At 45.2% G+C, this 13,258-nt stretch overlaps 1 protein-coding gene across 1 annotated transcript in view; it reads right to left on the reverse strand.

The window, feature by feature from the left end:
- PRDM1 (PR/SET domain 1) overlaps window positions 1–13,258 on the reverse strand; it is a 335,469-nt gene that overhangs the window by 240,566 nt on the left and 81,645 nt on the right. Inside the window, exon 2 of the mRNA XM_069606584.1 lies at window positions 11,089–11,156. The gene's annotated coding sequence lies outside the window, so the exon portion shown is untranslated. The remainder of the gene's footprint in view (window positions 1–11,088; window positions 11,157–13,258) is intronic.

Below are 13,258 nucleotides of genomic sequence, written 5' to 3' on the forward strand. Positions count from 1 at the left end.
GATCATTGCATCCAAGCATGAGGTGCACACAAGTCTCCCGCGGACAGAAATTACTCTAGGCTTTTGACACAGAACACCCGGAAACAGACGACACACAAAGTTCAGGATACTTCTGGTCTGCAAGCATCAACAATACATTGAAGCAATCTTGCATTTTCCGCTTTTCCCACACTAACCTAAGCGGGTCTACGTGTGCGTGGAGACCCTGCAAATATCAGTGCATTGTGCTATAAATTCAAGTAACATTATAGAACATAATCAGCACTTTGGAATATAATCTCACACAATGGTATTTCATGCATGCATTGCACACCAATATGCATTCAGCAACTGGGTTACACAGGCTTCAACAAGGCGTTACATGATCAATTGCAGGTTTCCACCAGCATAGTAATGCTACAGGTTAATGTGCGGGGTTGATTATTTCAGTTGCTAGGACTAGATGCGCATGCAGCAGCGTAGTGTGATCTGAACGGAAGCTGTGAGGCACTGTATGCTAATTGTGGGAGACAATAGAGAGGCCCTTGTCAAACTGAATATAACTGGGGGAAAACTATTTCATGCAGACATGGATATTAAATTTGGCACAATTGCCTGCAGTTTAGAAAGCCTATGCGAGAGAGAACGGTTTTGATCAATGTACATCACTAGACAGAAGGTTTAGTTTAGTTTAGTTTAGTTTCTTTATTTATACCGCACGCCTGACCCTGGGGTAACTGGGCGCCTGAGACTTAGTGAGGTTACAAGATAATCCTTTCTTTCCACCTAAGGTGATCATAGAACACACCAGATTTGCTATAAGTTTATCCAAAGAGAAGACTATTGTACCAGGTTCTTTTTTAACTGTACCAGAATTTCTCAGAGTCAACAGTGAAGGAACATTTCATCAATCAACATTACCATTAATTAGTACCCGGCGAGAGTCAAGCAGAATGCAACACGCATTCTGATTGGCTCTCGCCGGGTCCTTACCCGGCCAAGAATCCTTTGATTCTCGGCCGGGACTCCAGCTGCCTTGTCCTCGGAAGGGGGGGCATGGCAGCCCCTCAGCCAATGAGGAGGCTTGAAGCGGGGCCATCCCCGCTCCGAGCCTCCCCACGGCTGGGAGGCTGCCTCTGCCTCCCGCTGGGGACTCGGGTAAGCTTTTTTTTCTTTCCCTTCCCTCCCTCCTCCCTACCCCACCCCCTTACCTTCTTGCTCCTGCGTCCCTGGAGGGGGACGATGGCAGCCTCCAGTAGTGTGGAGACTCCGCGCCTCCACACAGCTGGAGGCTTCCATCGTCCCCTGGCAGGGACGTAGGTACATATTTTTTCTCCCCCCTTCCCATTCCTCCCACCCTCCCAACCCCACTTACCTTCTGCTTCTTTTTTTTTCGTGTGCGGACGCACTGGGAACACTTGTGTTCCAAGCGCGTCTGCTCCCGAAGGCCGCCATGGAAAGAGAAAACGGACTCCCGTTTTCCCTTTCCCGGCGGACATTTACTTGGTCATTTTTTTTTTCTGTCCCGAAGCGCTGAGGCATTAAATGCTCTTAGTGCCCCGATCATGCATATAATGTGAGCCGGGCTACTAATAGCAATATGACCCGAGAGGCGGGGGCATTACCGACTCACGTAATGCCCCGGGGCCTTGCCTGAGTCGGTAATGCCCCCGCGGCTCGGGTCATATTGCTTAATTAAGATCTCTGTACACAGTTTGGACTGTTTGTTTTTTCTGGACTTTGTTTTGATTGTGCTTCAATGACACATTTTTGAAGTAGCTTGATATTTAGTTTTCAAAGGGAACTCTTTTTTGGGCTTGTAGTGGAGGGGGACCTTTTTCTCATGGCTGATTTTTCATAGCATTGTGGGTGGGGGGTGGAACCGTATAGCACTCACATACCATGTGTTTCTTCCTGTCCTGGCACAATACCTCCCCTCATGAGGATCAGTGAGAGCAATTCTATTTATCAGCTTTCCCGCTGAATTATGCATATTTTTGCAGTGAAGATATTTTAAAAAGAAAAAAGATAAATTGCCATTATTTGTTCCATGTTTGTGACAGTGGCACAGGGAACTTATTTCCCATGGCCGAGGGAGCGCACAACTACTAACACCAGAAAGGCTTTATTAAACAAAAGTAAAACATAAAACGATTGCATGGAAATTAGTTAAGGGCGGCTGTCACTATTATTGTGAGATGTAGTCCTTGAACGCAAGATTAGATTAAAAAGGACTACAAGCAGAAAGCCTACAAACAAAAGGTATTCAGAAAGTTTCAGACAGGAAGGTCTCCCATTTAGGAGTTTCTAGCATTCGGTCTTTATCACTTCTTCTGGTGACCACAATGCTTCTCTGCCTCTCTCAGGATTTAGGGCCTTTTTCCAAGTGTCCCAGGAGTCCCCTCTTCACTTGTTATCGCGTTCTCTCTGCTCCTTATTCCACCTCTTCCAAGGCCAACGGCTCTACCCCTCTTTTACTAAGGGACATGGTGCTGGGTTCACTCCACAGCCAGCGATAGAATGCTCTGCTCTCTCCCTCTCGCTTTACTGTAGCACACATCTCTTCTGGGTTCCAGGGCTCTCCTCTTCTTTCAAAGATTCCCCTTTATTGGGTCCAATTCACTGTCTCTCATACTACTTCTCACCCATCCCTTCTCTGGGGTCTCTTTTGTTTGGTCGCAAGGGGCTCATCCCCTTCATTGCAGCTCACCTCTCTTATAGAGTGCTGGGGGTCCCTCCACACTGGAGCACATCCCTCTCTTGGGGTTCTGGCGTCTATTCCCCCCCTCATAAGAGCACACCCCTCACCTAGGGTTCAGGGGTTCTCTTCTCCCCCTCACTGAAGCAGACACCTGCTCTGAGTTTCAGGGGCTGTTCTCCCCCTCACTGGAGCACATCCCTCTTTTGGGGCTCAGAGTGGGGGGCTCCTTTACCCCTCACTGTTAAGATGGATTTCTGAGCTCTGACCTGGTGGGAAGAGGTTCAGAAGGCCATCCTAGTTTCTTGGAACAGGGTAACCTTCTGAACAAGCCAGACCAATCAAGGTAGCTATGCCGGCAGTCAAGATTAGGTCTCAGAAGGGGTGAGGGTGACTAAAAGACCTCAATGAGCACACAGAGTAAAGGACACCTACAAATCACACCCAGTCAGGTGTATGTATATATATCAGAAATGCAAAAACATTTATTCCAAGGCCTTTGCACTTCAACACACATTAAGAAAATCACAGCAATACTATTAAACCAATACAATCCTATCTATACACATGTATACAAGACCAATGGGATCTAAAGGGTGACTGCACCAAATGGGTCCACAACCTAAATAGGGAAGGAAGCAGGCAGTGCGAATAGTCTTTAGGCCCTTCTGCATCAAACACAATCCTGACTGAAGGCAGTCCAATCCCTAAAATGAGGGGAGCCTAATGCTCAAATGTACTTGTGAAACTGGCACACGCGGTAGTTCAAATGGGCGAAGTAGGGTCTTTAGTAGGGGCTGTAGCAGCTCAGGAGGGCAGGTGAGGTGATGCAGAATATGTTCCCACTATTCGAGGATGGTCTCCACTTGAGGGCAGAGCAGTTTCCAAGAGTTGGGAATAGTTTGCTAGTTCGCACTAGCAGTGGAAAGGAGAGGGCCCCCCCCAGGAGCCACTCATGCGTAAAAAATGGATGGAGGCACTAGGGGCCACCGGTAAGGGTTGCAATTACTCACTGACCCCTGGCGCACTCCGGGCCAAACTTCAACTGTCAAGTCCACTTCGGTTGCAGGTTCAAATGCGGCAATCTGGCAGCTCTGCGGCTTTCAGCGACCAAGATACAGCGTGGATTCCCAAATGGGACAGTGGTGATTTCTCAGCTCCTGGTTGATGGATCAGGCCAGTTCTACTGCAGCAGGCTTCAAGGCACAGAGGACCAATGCTGCAATGAACTTGCAAAGTTCATCACCACGGCTGTGCAACATGGTAACCGCGTATACTCCGGTTCAGGTGCACTCACTTTACTCCAGATGTGGGAATACCAAGTGTACGAAATTTGGTGCGAGAGTGCCGTGAACACTGAGTATGCGATGTACCAGGTTTCAAGGACCTCCTTGAAATGGCAGCAGTATCAGGGCAAAACTCCTGCGCAGGCTGGTCAGCCCAGGGACACTTCTGAAAAGGCTTACTTGCAGATTTTGATGAAGGGGCCGAGCAATTTTAGTTGGGTGATATTGTATGTAAATATGTGCTCTGTAAGGCGCTTCGGATTAAGGCACTATATATATATATATATATATATATATATATATATATATATATATATATATATATATATATATAAATAAAACACATCATTATCATTATCTAATGGGTCAAAGCATCTTCGCAGACCTTCTCGGATGACCAGATGCATAGGGGTCCAGCGGGACGACATCGGGCTCTGGGTGCAAAACCTTCCAGCAGGTCACCAGCGGTTCCTCAACTCGGCTTATTTTCAGCATAGTTGGATCCTATCCTTCATTCAGTGAGAACTCCAGAGATTGACATGGTATGGGTGTTTGGAGCCTTCTCTTATCCAAAACCTCTTTCACGCCAAAACGAAGAGGACCCAATGGGAGATCTGCTCACATACAGGCACACCATACGTGGACCAATCATAGACCACAGTGGTCTCATGCATTCACAGCACTGCAGACTCTCTGGCACCCAGGATGAACTAGATGGTCCAGCCTACATCCTGGGGATGCGCACACAAGGCATGCAGAAGCCCGCAAAAGCTTGGCATTTCATGGGAGAACGCATGCCCAAATAAGGGCTGGCCCGAGTTGACTCGACCTGGGAAAGGTGAAGGGGCAAGATGGCCAAAGGACACGACAAAGAACCTCGTGGCATGGCCATTTTGGAGCCAGGCCACCTAACCGTGCCAAATGCGGTAACCGCGGTTTACCTGGCAGGAAAGGGTTAAAAATATACGAAAAGATGAGCTGCCATCAGTCCTGTCCAAGGCACATCTGCACTTCTCCTAAAAGGAAATGACAGGAAGACCCTAGTGCACTATAACTGAAGGTACATTGTGCACTTGCAACATGTTGCAGAAAGGTTGCAACATTGAGAGGACTAAGGGAAACAAAGTCTCCCAGTACTGGCTGTTTTAAGGGCATGTCAGTTTCCCTGTTAAAACAAAAGTGAGCGAAAAAAAGCCCAGGGGAGTGTAGCAGAAGGCTGTACTCCTCTGGCAAAGTCAGAGTATGGTGTTTAAACAAAGCAAAAAGTTGGGGGGTACACAACTGGAAGGAAAATTACACAATGGAATGGAAATCTTTCCTAACAATCACGGAAACAGTCCCCTCGTCTGGAGGTTCAGGGGGCTCTTTTTGCCCTCACTGGAGCACACCCTTTTTCTGGGCACCAGGGGTTTTCCTGCTCTGGTGGCTCTTCTGCTTCCTCAGCAGACTCATCGCCAAGCCCAACAACACCGTTTCTTAGCCTCAGTTCTAAAACCCTCAATGTTCTACTGGCTGTGGCAAACTTTTAAATTGACTAGTTAATTGGCTTCTTATTCCAAGCCAAGGGAAGGAAGTCTTTTACCCCTAAATACTGAGATCTATGCAATTCTATGCAAATAGGACAAGCATACTCTTCCATAGCACATAAGGGGTTGAAAGCGTTGCCTCCATCTTGGATTTCTCTCAGTTGGTTTCCAAGTGCAGGGGCTGCTATTTGTCTGCTGTTCTGCTCCTGGATTGCCTCCTGGCTGTCCCTTGCACAAAGTTATTTTTGTAGGTTTCTAGTAGCTAAAGGTGATCCTAAGGGACAGGAAACCTTCCATTAAGTCCCCACCCTTGGAAAATAGTTCTCCCTTTTGGAAAGGAGAAGGAAGTATTTATCCCCTGCAGGGGAGGGATAAAACCGTTCTCCATCTGAAGTGCTGCGGCCGGGGGGGTGGGAGACGGGTGGTGGAATACGCCAAGTTTCACCCTTTGAATATTCTAAGTTGTTGGCTAATGGGTCTTGCTGGATGTGCTACTGTTTCCCCATGGTGTATCTTTACCTGAATCACTGAAAGACATTTCGGAATCTGCTCAGAGTTTTGGATTTCCAAACCAGATGCATCTTGGGAGATGCAGTCGCGAATACCCTGTTTCTTTGGGATCTGGTAGTGTCTAACTAGTTGAGAGGGTTGGAAGTATCTTAGAGCTGGTCCTGTTCTCAGGCAGGGAGAGACACAATGGAATATTGGCACTGACTTTTTGACACTTTACATAAGATATTAAAAGCTACCTTTAAATTTGGGAAGGAACAATTGGTTTCAGTGCCAGTTTAGTGTGAAGAATAAAAGGTTCTCTTTTAAATAAGATAGGATTCCTCCCTGGCCATGGTTAAATCGTGCTACAGAGAATTCCTCCCTGGCCATGGTTAAATCGCGCTACAGAGAATTAACTAGGTAGCTTTTGGTATGCAGTACTTGAAGGAGACCAACTATTTAGCAAGTTTGAGGCCAGCAGGTTTTAGAACTCTGGGAATTTACAAAAAGGAATGGATAAAACAATTCCTTTGCCAAGAAAGTGTCTGACCTTGCATTGGCTATCGAAGAAGCAAGGAGGAAGAAACCTGATTTGAAATGAGTTATCCCCAGCATAGTATACACCGTTCTAGCAGAGTAAACCACAGTGCGCTGTCCTCTGGTGGTTCATCTGTGACCCACTGTGGGCCTCGGGCAAAGTGAGTTGAGTGTGCATTCCTAGTGGTGGAGTTCACCTGGTGTGTGGCTTGGGGTAGGGGAATCTGTTCCCTCTGGTCGACCTGTGAAAGACTGTGTTGCGAGGGCCTGGGATAGGCAGTATGTCTGGCTAGTATCTGAGGTAGCTTGGCGAAGACCTGGCAGCCTGACCTCTCTGAGAGGCAGATTCACTTACCATGGACAAGAGCAAGTGTGGTGTCTCTACTGCACTGAAAATGATCTGGCAGACACTGAGTGGCGAAAGGTGCTAAATATAGTGCCATCTAGTGGTGAAGGTTTGTTTTCGCAGCTGTTTCCAGGCATCCCTAGCCTTTTAAACCTGGATGAATACATATATTTTGTGTGTGGCATGCTTATTTGCTGTGATTTCTCCCGAAGGTTTTGCGATGACTTCTTTGGCGTATTACCTCCGATACCTTGGAGTACATGTTTTCTGATTGATCTCAGGCAAAGGCCCTTAAAACCTACCCTAGTTAAGAATGGTACCTGTTCAGCGGGGTCACTGTTCGCTGTTTGAGGTAACGACCAGGGTGGGTCAGTGGCAACAGCAATTTGTTTGAAAATAATACAAATAGCCCTAATCAACAATTTGAAGGGACAGGGATAAGGACAATACATACAATTCGAATTCAATAGCTTAGTTGGCCTATTCAAGTTTATTCAGACAGGATGAAGTAGAAACATTTCTGTTCTTGATGTAAAGAAATCTGAATAACATCTGTGGGACATATCGTTCCAATAGAGTATAGCGGAGGATGATGGCTTAAGTTCCACCTAAGAAAATTGTTTACTATGAGGAGAGATATCACATCTGGTTCTAGAGTCCGAAAAAAAGAAGAAAGGATTTCATAACCTGCTCATATTTCTTGAAAGTTTTAATCACAATAAAACATCACCATTGCATGATTCAGTAGTTTCTGAACCTAGTCTATGGTTGCTTGTAGGGATCCAGCGTGACATTTGAGGTTGCTGTGCCCTCCGGGAGTAGTTCCACTGCATCAAGAATGCTCTTGTATTGGGCGCATGTTTGTGCGTGTGGCCTGGGGTGTGCCACGGCTGACTACATTCCGATTCAAAAGTCCTTGCAGGTGGAAGTGAAGACTATCAGTAGCTCACTTAATCAAGGGGTCCACGTTTCTCTTATTGGACTTGCAAGTACGTTTGACAGAGCTTCTCACTCTGCTGACAATTGAACCCCGATAAAAAGGGAGTAGGTATTTGCAAGATGTTGTGTATGAGTTATCCTACTGCAATCTGACCTCATCCCAGTTACAGAGAATAAGCAGCGCATCTCCTGATTAGCTCGCCCAATAGAAACCTATTTTCTTTCAAATTAAATGAGTCGTTTATATAGGCTTATCGAACCCATTGACCGTTCTGAAGGCAGGCTGGTTGCTCTTAGCCATTCCCGCTCATGTTCCTATAGTCTTATCCTTCTCCCGGGTGTCCATCAAGATCTTTGAGTCCGGGTTCAGTCACAAAGAATCCAGCGCTTCTTTCCTTTTCAATTTTAATCGAAAAGAATATCTTTTTATCTTTTGTTTCATCGGTTTCTTGGAAGACCAGAGCAATCTCATTCCACTTGCCTTTCCTAGTCAAATTGAAAGGCCTTTCTGAAGCATTAACCAAGAAAGCAAACCGATTTCAGAATGCCTAATTTAAGCATGTATTGAGCCGTACCCAGGCATGTGCAGGGTACAAAATGAATGTAAATTAGAGAATGCTTGTGTGAGAATTGGGAAATGCCAAGCAAGTGCTAAAACTGCTTATCAACTTTTTTTTTTAGTAAATTCTTATTAAGACCATATCAAGTTAGAGATGAATGTTATGTTATGTTACTTGGCATTTATATAGTGCCTTATATATCATTGGTATGACTTCAAAGTGCTGGTAGGTTGAACGCCCTTGAGAACTGCCGTTCAAGTCAGTAGAGAGAGAGTGTCGTATGGTGCATGGATGCACCAGATATGTGTGCAGCTGGTCGTGTTGTTGGATGATAGCTGCTTCTTAGAGATAGGTGTGCTGAGTGAACATTTTACTAATAGTTTCATAAATGCTTATGAATAGACAGTCAGTGAACATCTTATAAGCAGCTTTCTCAATGCCATAATATATACATCAGTTGTTTGGAGGTGCGAAATGCTCATTCCTGACAGGGAACTTTTATTTAAACATTCCACCTGCTTGCTAGGAGCATTTCTATTTGTCTAGGGTTTTTCCAATTACCCCAGGGAAACCTCCTACCCCCTCCAAGACCCACAAAAAAGTGGAATACATCAATATTGGGCCCTGGAGGATAGCTCAGGGGCAAGGTGCTTGCCTTGGAAGCAAGATGACATAGAGCAACACAGGTTCGATCCCCGGGTCTGCGCTTAGAAGCCTCTGGGTATTAAGCACATTATAAATAACCAATTATAATAATAATAAATAATAATAATAGGTTGGGGCCAAGAACAACGAGGGGAATTCTATGCCAGCACATTAACATGGTGTACAGGTGGCTGCTACAAACTAATGTCCTGTTGGTGGTCATTGCAATTATACTCAGTCCAGTAGAACTAATTTCCTTAAAGCCGGGAAGACGAACCGCTAAAGCAACCCAAAAAATCTCAACCGGTTACCTTCACGTTATACATAGCGTTCTGCAGTAGCCAGGGTCGGACTGGGGCATACAATTGGCTCAGCACCAATTAAAAAGTGGTCCATTTTTGCAAACGGCAATTCATTTCTTTTGTAACACCCTGAGTAGTACCCAAGGGGGAGGCTTTTGATTGTGGTGCAAATTGTGCAATTTAAAGAATATATATTGAGTACCACTAGTCCAAACTACTTGCTGCATAATAATAATAATAATAATAATAATAATAATAATAATAATAATCACTTATTATTATGGTGAATTAACTTATCAAACTAAGCAGCCAACTTTGACCCAAAAAACTGGCCACCACTAGCATTTCGTGTTTTTTGGATAAGGCATTGTCCTACAGGCCAGTCCGAGCCTGGCTGTAGTTGCATTAACCCACCAAGTAAAAGGCCTGTCATGTGGCGGGGGTCAATAGGAAGTTCTCCAGGGCACCACTTGTTCAGCACCGAGTAGCCATTTTACGAAAACTATTACTATTGGTAGAACGAACTTAATCAAGACTACACTTTAATCAAGACTACACTTCCCAGAATGCTTTAAAAAGCATAGCCCGACACTAGTAACATTGGTGTCCCAAATGATCTCATCAGCCTAATCTGCAAGTCTCAGACTCCACGCTTGCAAAGTAGGACGCCGACTCACCTCTCTTGTCGCCTTTGCTGCAGATGTTACACTCCTCTTGGCCTAGAGTCAGGATGCCCTGGCAGCTTTCACCAGTTCCGCAAAAGTCCCGATGCCCACGGCATTGTCTTATTCCCCTCGCCCGGACCAGGTGCCAGGGAAAAGTTATTCTACTTATCTGCGCAGTCGCCCAATCTCCTGCGCACTGGTAAGCTGTCCAGGCAAGTGCCGCTTAAATAATCAAAATAACAGCTGAGCCGCTCAGGCCCACTCCCGGCTGCATCCCGGGGCATCCGAAGGCCTCGGTTCCGACCCTCCTCTCCCCTCCCCTCCCCGCCCCCTCTGCTTGAAAATAGCCGTTAGGGAAACATGATTCGGGCCCTTGCCCAATAAAAGCCTCTGGCCGCGCGAGGAGGCTGCGAAGGTCCAGTCTCACACCCCAAGCCCCCGTCTCCACCGGTGGGACACACCCCAGCCACACACCGGGAGTGCCTGTTTACGGAGCACAGGTTCAACAGAGGCCCTGTTAACCATTAACCAGTGCCATGGTGATCAAATTATGCCTGCCGCCCGTGCTTGCTCGCATCTTTTTAATACATATTCACTCCGCAGCGTCCATTCTGTTCGCTTGCAAGCAGGGCAGTCCCACCGCACATTCACAAATAAGGACACACAGCATGGCAGCCACATGTAGTGCTAAATATTTGAGAGGCGATTCTTTCAGGCATTAAATGAGGAGCCCTACTTGAAAAATTGGCAAAGGAGACATGCACACATCGATGTCCAAGAAGCAATGGGGTACATAACTGAAAGGTAATTTACTTATATTTTATAAAGCGCCAGCTCAGTGGTGTAACCAGGATTTTTTGCCAGGGCGGGTGGGGCACATCATAAACGCAGCACCCAGGGCAGGGTTTAACTCATCCTTTCACATGCTCCCATAGACCAGGGTTGAACTTTTCTAGACCACTGAATACTTTTAACCTCTTAAAAGACACAATTCCACCAAACACCCACTTCTGATATCCTAGAAAAAAGTGAGCCCCCAAAATAATCTCCACTTAGTTTTAGGACAGTGCTTTCAAGACACAGAACAAAAGAATGTGTGATAAGGGTACCTACTTGTAGTCTGCGTTTCACAAGGGCATGTAACTTTTTGTTGTCTGTAATTTGATGAAAGAATTGAAGTGCTACAAAAAAGGAAAGGGGGTTAGTTTTTGGGATGATTAGCAATGCATACAATAAGCAGTGTCGCATAACAATTTGCTTTGCAATTCTGTAAGTTTGCGAATTGAATTGACACTTGTGTAGCACAGCTAGCTATTTATATTACCCTGCTCCATGAAAGCACAGCTCCCACTGCATTCCTCTCTTGCCCCCAGGGCCCTCTCCACCCTCTTTTCCGTGCTCCTTGCATGTTCAAAGGGGCTAATGGAGAGAGTGTGCAGCAGAAATCATCTCCTACACTCTTAAGAGTGCCAATGGCGTGCTAAGCAAGAAAAGTGCTTTCTTTTTCAAATAACTGCAAACCAGAATTGATTGGGATGGCACTTACATTAAGCTAACTATATCCTGTTTGTCAAAGACCAGTATGTGTTAACTTAATTTTTTAAAGAGACAGTCCTGCAATTCCATTCCTAAAAATGTCAGTTGATACACAATGCTTAATTACGGCAGTGCTAGTGCAAAACACTGCATCGGCTCCATGTTTTTCAGTAAAGTTTAGGTCAGTGTATCTAAATCTAATACTGTTAACCATATTTCATTTTGTTGAGGAAGGTGCACCATATTGATGAGTGAACACATTTGAAAAAGTACGTGATCAGATAGCCAAATGCTTTTGATGGCAAACCTAGTTTTGTGACCTGCTGATTGCACTCGTCTGTGCAACGGGTGTTCAACCCATGAGCTCATGCTAAACTCCTTGACATTATCACCCTGTTGCTTTCTACCAGCTACCCTGAAAGTTAGATGGCTGCAAACTACAATATTCCACCTAGTTTGCCCACTTCTCGACCTGCTATGCCATCTACTCTGCTTAGTCTCTCACTTTCTTTCCACTTACATAATGAATACACAAAGCAAACTAGATATGTACGCAAAGTAGTGATCAATAGTTCCATCCAGTCTGTACATCTACACATCTACTGCAATATCATGCACTGTAGTTAGCCCCCAAGAGCTCGCTTTGCTCTATGATTAGGATTGCAATATATATAGACACCTGCGGGAGAGGCCGGGAATGCCAGCAGAATCTGCAAGTATCTGCCCGCATTTCATGCCTGGCCACTGCTCCTCTGCCCAGCTTCCACTATGCCCTTGGATGTGCTGCCCCATATAAAGTCTTCAATGGAGTGCCATACCTCAAATCCCTCCTGTGCCCACTCACCTGTGCACCTCAGGGCTCACATTCAGGTCCTAGAAATCATTATTTCCAATTGCAGACATGTGCAATTTATTTTTAAGGGATTCATAAATTGTGCAAAGGTTGGTTCCCTTAAAAACAAACAAAAGTATCAGCACCCCAGATGGGGCTCTTAGTGCTAATAGCAGTAAATGCTGCTTTCATGGGTGCGCAGGGCTGGAATTCTGACAATTACTCTGTCCGCCACAACACTATACAATGTACTTAGTCTCAGGCTATGACTTTTCTTTAGCATTGTGAACTTTTCCATTTACGAAACATCTGAACTTCTCCTTGCACAGGAAATGATGGGTCAATCATACAATGTACGGGACACCGCCCCGTGCAACACTGACTGCACCCAGCTGCCCGATTTCAGAGCCTTTTTTATCATATCTATTTTTTTTATTTGTGTTCTTTCATGCAGCTAACCTTTACCTTTCAAAAACACTCATCTCACTAATATCTTACTTCAGAAGTACACAAAAATACTGTATTGTTGCTCATTTTATGTCTCGGATACAAATAATGTCTGGCAACAATACAAATATGAGTACATAATTGCTAATCAAATACGTTGGTTTGCTAATCAATACAATTTTAATAGCAAACTCTGTTAATCACATTTTGGAAACAAATTTACGCCTTGGGTTAGGTTGTTAAAAGGATGTGTGGGGGCTTTGAGACAGAGTCATTCACATTGTGGCAGGTGCATCCAGACAGTCACAAAGCAGCCACATTCACTACTTCACAGTGATCACCATTAGCTTCACAACATTTTAAATAATAAATGTTGATCTTATTTAACTAAACTCTATTGTATCCAGTGCAATAGGACAAAAGAAAGAGTTGTGTTGAGGAAAAACTACGTACATCTGCAGGTGATCG

This window comes from Ambystoma mexicanum, chromosome 4p, assembly GCF_040938575.1.
Source record: "Ambystoma mexicanum isolate Mex_15411 chromosome 4p, UKY_AmexF1_1, whole genome shotgun sequence".
NCBI lineage: Eukaryota > Metazoa > Chordata > Amphibia > Caudata > Ambystomatidae > Ambystoma > Ambystoma mexicanum.